At 30.0% G+C, this 9,288-nt stretch overlaps 1 long non-coding RNA gene across 1 annotated transcript; it reads left to right on the forward strand.

The window, feature by feature from the left end:
- The first annotated feature begins 6,408 nt into the window (after positions 1-6,408).
- On the forward strand, positions 6,409-8,243 carry LOC112275671 (uncharacterized). The gene is made up of 2 exons (XR_002967788.3): positions 6,409-6,884; positions 6,991-8,243. It is a non-coding gene; the product is annotated as an uncharacterized LOC112275671 (long non-coding RNA).
- The last annotated feature ends 1,045 nt before the right edge of the window (positions 8,244-9,288 follow it).

Here is a 9,288-nt window from a genome sequence, read left to right on the forward strand (position 1 = left end):
ATTACAAGTGTTCATTTGATACTTATGATGTTATTTTAACATCAAATGTGATTTTGGCAGATAGTGGCTCATATAAAGCCATTGAAATTGATTCTATTATGGTGGAGGTAGTTGTAAATGGAAAAATCAATAGAATCAAATTTGAAAATATCTTTCATGTGTCCAACATCAAGTAAAACTTACTTTCAGTGAATAAACTTGTAATAGAAGGTTTTATTGTTCAATTCAATATGAATGGATGTTTTTATAAAAACATTGTATAGAAATATGGTTGCCAAAGGCTCTAGAGAGGAGAATTTGTACTACTTCAAGTATAAGAAGGTCAACAGAGTAGAGATAGCTATATTTTCTAAATTTACATCAAATTAAGATAAGTTGAATATATAGCATTATTGCCTTGGCTATTTAAATGTAAAGACCATAGTAAAGCTTAAGTCTATGGTAAATAGCTTAGATGTTAACAAAATAAATCAAAATCTAATACAACTTATATGTAAAGGATGCATACATGGCAAACAATAAAGGGCTTTATTTCTAAGTGGTATAATATGTGCTACAAAGTTATTGGAGATTTTCCATTCTAATGTATGTGGATCTATGAAGAACACAAATATTAAAAGAGCAAAATATTTCCTCATTTTTATTGATGATTTCTCAAGAAAGATTTGGATTTATATTCTTAAAGCAAAGAATGAGTGCTTTTGGAAGTTTAAGGAGTTTAAAGCACTTGTTAAGAAATAAAGTGAGTGTAAGATGAAGCTGCTGTATATGAGCAATGGAAGTGAGTACATGTTAAAGCAATTTGATGTTTATTTGAAGAATGAAGGAATTACTAAACAAACAACAACTCAATATACTTCACAACAAAATAGTGTAGCTAAAAGGACAAATTGAATCATTGTGGAGATGGCAAGAAATATGCTTCATATTTAAAATCTTGGTTATGAATTTTAGACAAAATCTATGATTAATGTAATATATAGAAGGAATAGATGTCCAAGAAATATACTTATATCAATGATATTACAAGAAGTTTGGAGTAAGAGACAACCTTATATTTCATATATAAGAACCTTTGAATGTATTGCATATATAAAGACACTAGATTGTATGAAGTCCAAACTTGATTCAAAAGATATAAAGTGTGTTTTTTTAAGATATTGTGAAGGTACCAAGGCATATAGGCTAATATGTTTGGATACCAAAAAGATCATCAAAAGTTGTGATGTTGAGTTTTTGGAGCATAAGAGTGTTTGTAAGCACTTAGAAATGTGTTTAAGTAGGAATAATGATGTATTTACAAACTTATCTTAAAATTCAGCAAAGAAACAAGAAGATGAAGACAATAAAGATGGTAGATGTTGTCGTATTGTAACACGACTATATGATAAAAATGTAATCAAAAATAAATTTTTAATTAATATCTAATTATCTTACTTTTAATAATTATTCAAGATATTTAAATATGGCTTTTATAAAAGCCTCTTAGTTTATTTTCTTGTCTTAATAGTTAGTAGGTTAAAGGTTGATTAATAATTTTATCTTCTAGGCTGTAAAGACTCTTTTACTATCTTAAAAAGACCATAAATTGATAAAATTAGATTAGAAGAAATAAATAATTAATATAATTGATATTAAGATTAAATTAAAAAAAGATTAGACTAAAAAATACCTATAATATGTTAGATTGATATCTAGGCATCGACCATTTATGAGGCGGGATCGAAATCAAACCTCTAACCACTAAATGACTACCTATGGCAAAATACGAAGACATCCTAAGATCAAAAATTATGATTGGAGAGCTAGCTTCGAGCTTCTTCTAGAAACTTTAAGATTGGATAGGATTTCTATGATATTTGAAGATCTACTAATCAAATCAAAGTAAAATTTGGCATAGTGTTAGAAGACTTAAAGACCAACTTATATATCAATTTTGAGTTGAAGTTAATAATTAGAGAAAGAAAAATCACTGTTGGAACATTTGCATCAACTTTCAAGTTGCCAAAGAAGTAATATCAGTGTAATTTTCAAGGATTTTTTTACAATCTGTAAGTTGGATTGGAGTGAATTCTTTTTAAAGATATATAAGATTTATAGTAATATTTGTATGCAAAATTTTGCTTCAATTGGATGATTATATTAGGAGCTAAAACTCACTAAAGCTTACTCATTAGGATTAAGGCTTACAAAGAAAATTCAAAATTTGTCTAATTATGAAAGTAATAAGGCAATTGGAATTTATGTATGATTGAGATTACTAAGAAGAATATTATTGAGCACTTTATATTGGATTAAAGTACTTTTGAGTTAAAATTCAAATTACATTCTTCTTATAAGGATGAAACATATTAGAGTTCTTAGATACTTATAAAATATAATATCACCTTCCATAGTCAGATGCCCAATGCATTTTTAAATAAGACAATACATAATACATAATAAGTGGTGAATCCAACATAAAAATTTGGGGTAAAAGATATTAGATTGTATTTGTGATTATTTAGAATTGATCACACAACAAGACAAGAAGGCTAAATTTGGAGTTTTAGATGGAGCTTTGGATGGAACTTCAAGTAGATTTTTTATTAATGAATAAGGTATATACTTTGATCCAAACACTATAAAAATATTTCAAGCATTTATATTATTTATGCAATAGCAACAAGTTAATGATTGTAAAGAGGTTTTGGCAACCAAAGAATTGCAAGAGGTAATTAATAAGTTTGACCAAATTGATGGGAGTTATATTTTCAATACTTAAGATGTTATGTGTAGGAAATAAAATTGAATTGTGTTTCTAAAAAAAAATGATTCAATTACTTGAACTTGCTAGGATACAAGAAATAAGAAAATATATAAGATCTATTATAAAGCAATTTAGAAGTTCATAGGTGGTATTTCTACATGCATTGAAGGATGAGTATTTTTTAGAGGATATTGATCAAATCACAAAAAAATCATTCTTAGAATGGATTGAACAATATAACAAGAATTGACAAGCTATAAAATTATTAAAAGAATTTGAAAGGTAATTTTTTTAATCATCAAAAATAAAAAAATTAATATTAGGATCAAACAATTCAACTTTCTTTGAATTGTTGATAGAGAATTACAAGAGAAGTTAGAAGTTCTTTTTAAAAGAAAAGAAGAGGATGAAGGATTGACAACAAAGTAGACAGCTATTAAAGATTCTACTAAATTGCTTGCCAAAAGAGAAAAAAAAAAAGGATAGAGTTGGTACTCAAAGAGTGGTATAGATACCAAAGATTTCAATGCCTACTACATGTTTGAGTGTGCCTATTCTCCAACCTATACTAGCTACAAATATATATATATAGAGATATATATATATATATAGGACTTGAGGAAATTATATGTCGGATGTAGGATCTTCAAATTAAACTTGTAAGGCTTGACGAGAAGACTTTTATAATAAGTTCAAAGGCTACTTTTAAATAAAGATGTATATAAAGATGTATTTGGAATGATGATGATTTTTATTCTTAAAAAGATTGTGGTGAATTCAATGAGATAGTATAATAAAGAATTATTTATTGAAAAGATGGAAAAGTTACATTAAAAGATATTGATGATCTTTCTCTAAATCAAATTTGGTAAAGAAGATATGAAAGCATTGTTTAAGGATTATTTAACAACACATGGAGTTTCAGTAATGGAAGCTACAACTTATGGAACTAGGGTGGGTAATGATGGTAAAAACAATTTATTAAAAATTTTCAATTAAGTGGACTTTGGTCTTCTGCTATTTCTATAATGTAAAAAAAAAAAAAAAAAAAAAAAAAAAAAAATGTCATTGAAAGCTTTATTGAAAAATGCTGCAATAATTTGTGGTACTACATGCTAGAAGGATCTTGTAGAAGCTTTGTCAATATATACATATATTACTAAATGCTAACATAAATCTTTAATAAAAAAAAAAAAAAAAAAAAAAAAAAATTGATGATACAAGCAAAGAAAATTCTTCCAAGAAGCAAACTTGAGGAGATAAGACTTGTAAAGTAGCTTCACAAGAATTTCCCACAGAGGATACTTCAACAATATTAGAAGGAAAAATGAAGGAGACAAAAAATAAATATAAATTGATAACTTATAAATTACTCTCTGATATTGAAGTGGCAATAGATTTAAAGAGAGTGCTTGAGGAACTTGTGCTCAATACTAAGGTCAAGTTCACATTAAAGGAGATTTTGGAAATTGCTAAGAAAGAATTCTATGATGTTATTATTGATAATATTAAATATAAGAGGTAATTAATAGAAGAAGTTGGATTAAGTCATGCTATTGATGTATGCATATATGAAGATGAAAAAGATGAATTTGATAATTATTACAAATAATCATCAAGTGAAGGAAGGAGTCATAATTAAAGAATTCATTTTGATAATTAAAGTAATAAGCATAAAGAAGTTTCAAGTCATTATACTTGGAAGCATTAGGCTAGAGCAACTACAGAGGCATTAATGAAGATTGAAGATATGGATGAATGAGTTGTTGCTTTGATTGACTATGATTTGGAGATATATCTTATATCTAAGAATCTTTACATAAAACAAAGGTCGCCAATTAATATGGAGCATAGATGGATAATATGGGTAGCTAATAATAGACAAGGTAGGTTATATGATGCTTACCTAGATGTAAAAATTCGAATTGATAATATTACAATAGAGAAAAATTTCTTTATTTAAGATACAACATCTTATCATCTTATTTTGGAGAAACCATATATTATTGCAACTTAGATGGAAAAAAAAGTACTTGATGATGGTTTAGCTTAAATACAAATTTGTAGTGAAGATAAAAGGAGGACAATAGAATTTTTGATTATATCTCCAAATCATAAGCGGAATCGAGACAAATTGAGAAAAAATCCATTACCAAGGATTGTTGAAGAATTCAAGGATTTTTTGGAGTGTATTCCTATAATGTGTGACTTTAATTCTACCTCCATTTCCACCTTTATCAATGATGATGTATGTAAGAACCCAATTTTTAGTACAACAACAAGCAATTAATGAATCAACATTGGCTTGGATTCCTTCTAAGTCATTTATATCTTTAGCATGTATGACACATGTTTTTTACACAAGTACTAAAGAATTAACTACTATCATTGAAGCTATAGAAAGAAGTGATACTTAGAAGTGGAATAAAGCAATGGATTTAGAATACCAAAGCCTCATTGACAACAAGACTTAGATTTTGACATGATTACTAGTAAAAAAAAATCAAATTGGTTGCAAATAGACTTTCAAGATCAAATATAATATAAATAGATCAATTTAGCACTACAAGGCAAGATTCATTGCAAAAGGTTATGTGTACAAAGAAGGTATTGATTATAATGAGACTTTTGTTTTAGTAGCAAAAATAGCCTCAATTTGTATACTTCTTGCACTAGCTATAGAAGATTTGGAAGTTCATCAAATGGATTTCAAAAAAATATTCTTAAATAGAGATCTTCAAGAGGAGATATATATATATATATATATATATATATAGATTAATTAGAAGGCCATATATCAGAGGGTGAAGATTAATTAGTGTGTAAATTCTCTAAAATTCTCTATGGGCTCAACTAATCTTTTAGAATATGGTATATGAAGATAGATGATTATTTTGCCTCACAAAGTTGGAAAAGAAGCCATGTCAATCCTAACATTTATGTGTTATAGACAACTGATGGATTATTCATCATTATTACACTTTATATGAATGACTTGATACTTGTATCTTATAACAAAGAACTTCTCTTAAAAACAAAGAAAAACTTAGTTAAGAGATTTAAGATAAAAGATTTCAAAAAAATCCACTATATTTTAAGAGTGCAAATTATGAGGAATCGAAAGATTTGTAAAATCTATTTCAATCAACAAAAATATATAGAAAAGGTCCTTGAAAGATTTAGCATAAAAGATCATAAATTTTTGGCTACATCTTTGAATTCTAACAGTAGATTGTCAAGAGATATGAATCCATAGATTTTTGAAGAGATTGAAGCAATGAAGGATATTCCATATCAAAATGAAATTGGTAGTTTAGTCTATGCAATGATAGGCAATTTGTAAGTCATACAATTGACTCACCAGTTGTTTTAATACAAAAAAGAGACTTATAGTACTTAAAGTCACTAATTAAGAAATTTATGTAGGAATTGGAAATAAATAGCAATTAATAGGATGTAGTGGCTAGAATAGGTCTTTTGCAAAAACAATTGAAAAAGAATTTTAAAAATAAGCTGATATAGATTTATGACATTTTTTTTATAGAAGTTTTAGTCCATTAAAAACTTAATTGGATTAGGAGCAAAATATGAACTTGAAGTGACTAATTTCAAAATAAATAAAAATAAATATAGGATAAAAGAAATAAGAGAGAGTGAGGAGAGAAAAGTAAAAAGAGAATGAAAAGTAGAAAAAGAAAGAAAATATCAAAAAAAAAAAAAAAAAAAAAGGATTGGAAGGCGAGAGGCTGCCCCCGAATTTCGGCAGCCTCCTAACTATAGGGGTCCGGGCTGCCCTGGATCCACTCTCTTGTTCTATTTTTTCCCGTTTTCACGAGCTTTGGCGCTACGGAATGCTGCTTCTTGACCTCTTATTTTTGGTTTTTTGGGCGTTGCGAACGCTCCGACTGGGAGGGAAAATTCTTGCGCTACATGAAATTTAAAGATTGAATTGTTATGTCAAGAGGTTTGATGAGTCAGATTGTTGCAACAGCACTTGGAGCTGCCGACGGCATTGACTGGCTTTTTTGATTTTTTCTTTTGTTATATGATGCAAGGCGGTTGTGATTTCCTAGAGCTAAGATGAGCGGAAGCGGCTGAAGCTATGAACCTCGATTCTTTTCCTGTGGTGGGCTAGGTAACATCGATATTATATGCAAAGCTGCGGCATCATCAAGTTCCTCTTGTCGTTGTGTTGCAAGGGTTCTAATACAACACTTCTTTTGTATTTCTTCTTTTTCTAGTTTTTGTGTGGAGAACCAAGATTGCAGAGCAGATACACCCATGTATTCGTCAGCTGTCTGGAGGTGCTGTGGCCAAAGATTCTAGTACTGAGTAGAGCGGCGGATCTAGGCAGCTCAAAATTTTTGTCCTTATTCGCGTAAGAGGTGCAACATCACGTAATCGAGAGTCTGTTGAGCTGAGTCGATCTCAAGTGGCCAATTGCAACCAACCTTACTTTAATTGAGTTTGTTCCTCCGCCGCATCATGTTCAGTAGCATGCAGCAATCTGTCTACTTCTACAAGCACAAGATTGGAGGAATTAGAGTGTGCATCATTCATTGAAGGTTACTATGGCATAGGTTTTTTTTTTTCAGTCATCGCATCTTGTTGAGTCCCTCGTGATCTGCCGCGCCTTCATTGGATCTCTCTTCTACGAATACCGTGCAATGGATTTTCACAGACCCTCACTTATATGTCTATTGCCACCTCTCAACAGCGGTTCCAATTTAGGTTTCTGGTTCTGCCAATTAGACCTTGTTCTTTTTTTTTTCCCCTTTTACTAATCCTTGTAAATAAAGACTAGCTGCCATTGTTGACCTTCCGCGTACATAAGGAAGACTATGTTAAGGAGCAAGCTATTGTGAGATGAGAGCATCTAAAATAATAGTGAAGTCGAGGTTCCTATTATTTGTTTTGTTTCATTATTGTTCGAATTTTGCAACTATGGCGACTCATCTCGCACTGAGCGATCAGTTAGAGAAGGCAAATTATGGGTATTGATTCTTTTCGGCTCAATTCTGCCATGCCCTATTTAAAATCAACATGAAGAAGAAGAAAGAGAGGCAGTTATGAAGAAGAGGCACTAGGGACAAAGGTTGGCGAGCAGCAGGGAGCTATGACCGCGGTGAATTGATTCAGCTGGAATCGGAATCAAGACCATTTGCAATTTGAGGAGTGTGTCCCATGCAATTAGGAGGAAGAGCAAGCGTGCTTGCATTCCAGTACATTATGTTTGACACCTGCCATTGGATGGCAATTGCAATTAGAGACTTTGGAAGACTTACGTGATCACCTGGACCTCCAAAAAACAAAACTATTGGGGGTTAATTTTAGTTCACATACTTGGACTGATATTTCCTATCTAGTGGGAGTTGTTAGCCAATATATAGTAAATCTTGGCCCACAACATTGAATAGCAATGAAATGTATTTTGCAATATCTTCAAAGCACATCAAATCATGTACTATAATATGGTGGAAGTTCTTTGAGTTTACAGGTGGCACATTATTGTGATGCAGACTATGCATGAAATATTGATACACAATGTTGGACCATTGGTTATACATTCTTCTTGGTTGGTAGTGCAATTAGTTGGAATAGTAAGAAGCAACCAATAATTGCATTATCTACCACCAAAACAAAATATATGGTAGCTAGTCATGGTACAAAAGAGACAATTTGGCTTCAAAGGTTTTTTAAGACATTGGATTTTCACAAGATGGTCCTTTAACTATTTTTGGTGATAATCAAAGTTGCATTTTTCTTTCAAGGAATTGTACATTCTACATTTATACTAAGCTTATTGAAATTTAATATCACTTTCTTCATGAGAAGATTGAGAGTGGTGACATCAACTTAGTTTTTTGTGGGACTTAAGACATGGTTGTGGATGTTTCGACCAAAGATCTAGCTCATGAGAAACATTATAAACCCATGAAGATGATAGGCATTATTAAATTGAGTTAGTCTAGTATGTCATTAAGTGAGAGTATTGATAGGACATGATACTCATATTAGATATAATGTAGAATAGACAATTGACACTGCTTTATCAGTTGTCAAGTTGTACCTACCATTTATTGGTGGTAATACTATTTAGCCATTGTAGCCTATTAAGCCATCATGCAACCTAACAAGACGAATGTCCACATGTTAATTGGACATTGTTGATTAAGTTAGTTGTTTGTATGTTGACACTAGAAAGTCCATGGAATTAGATATTGGACTAGTAGTATAAGAACTCAAACTAGAAGCTCATTTTGGCAAGCGGTTTTAGTTATCTTCTCTTCACATATTTGTGCTTCTATTATAACAATATACTTCTTCATATTTTATCACACTTCAATTAAAAACTACTTTAAAGTTAAGTATAAATTAAAAATACTGTGTAAGTTTTTATTTAAAGTTATTTAAAAAGGAGTTTTAAGATATTTTTTTGTTGCTTTAAAACATATAAAGTTTGTGCAATAATTTTTATAATAACCAAAAAATAAAAATAAAAAATCGGATTGAATTACATATAATATAAATATTATATA

Source organism: Physcomitrium patens, chromosome 23, assembly GCF_059467195.1.
Source record: "Physcomitrium patens ecotype Gransden chromosome 23, ASM5946719v1, whole genome shotgun sequence".
Classification (NCBI taxonomy): Eukaryota; Viridiplantae; Streptophyta; class Bryopsida; order Funariales; family Funariaceae; genus Physcomitrium; species Physcomitrium patens.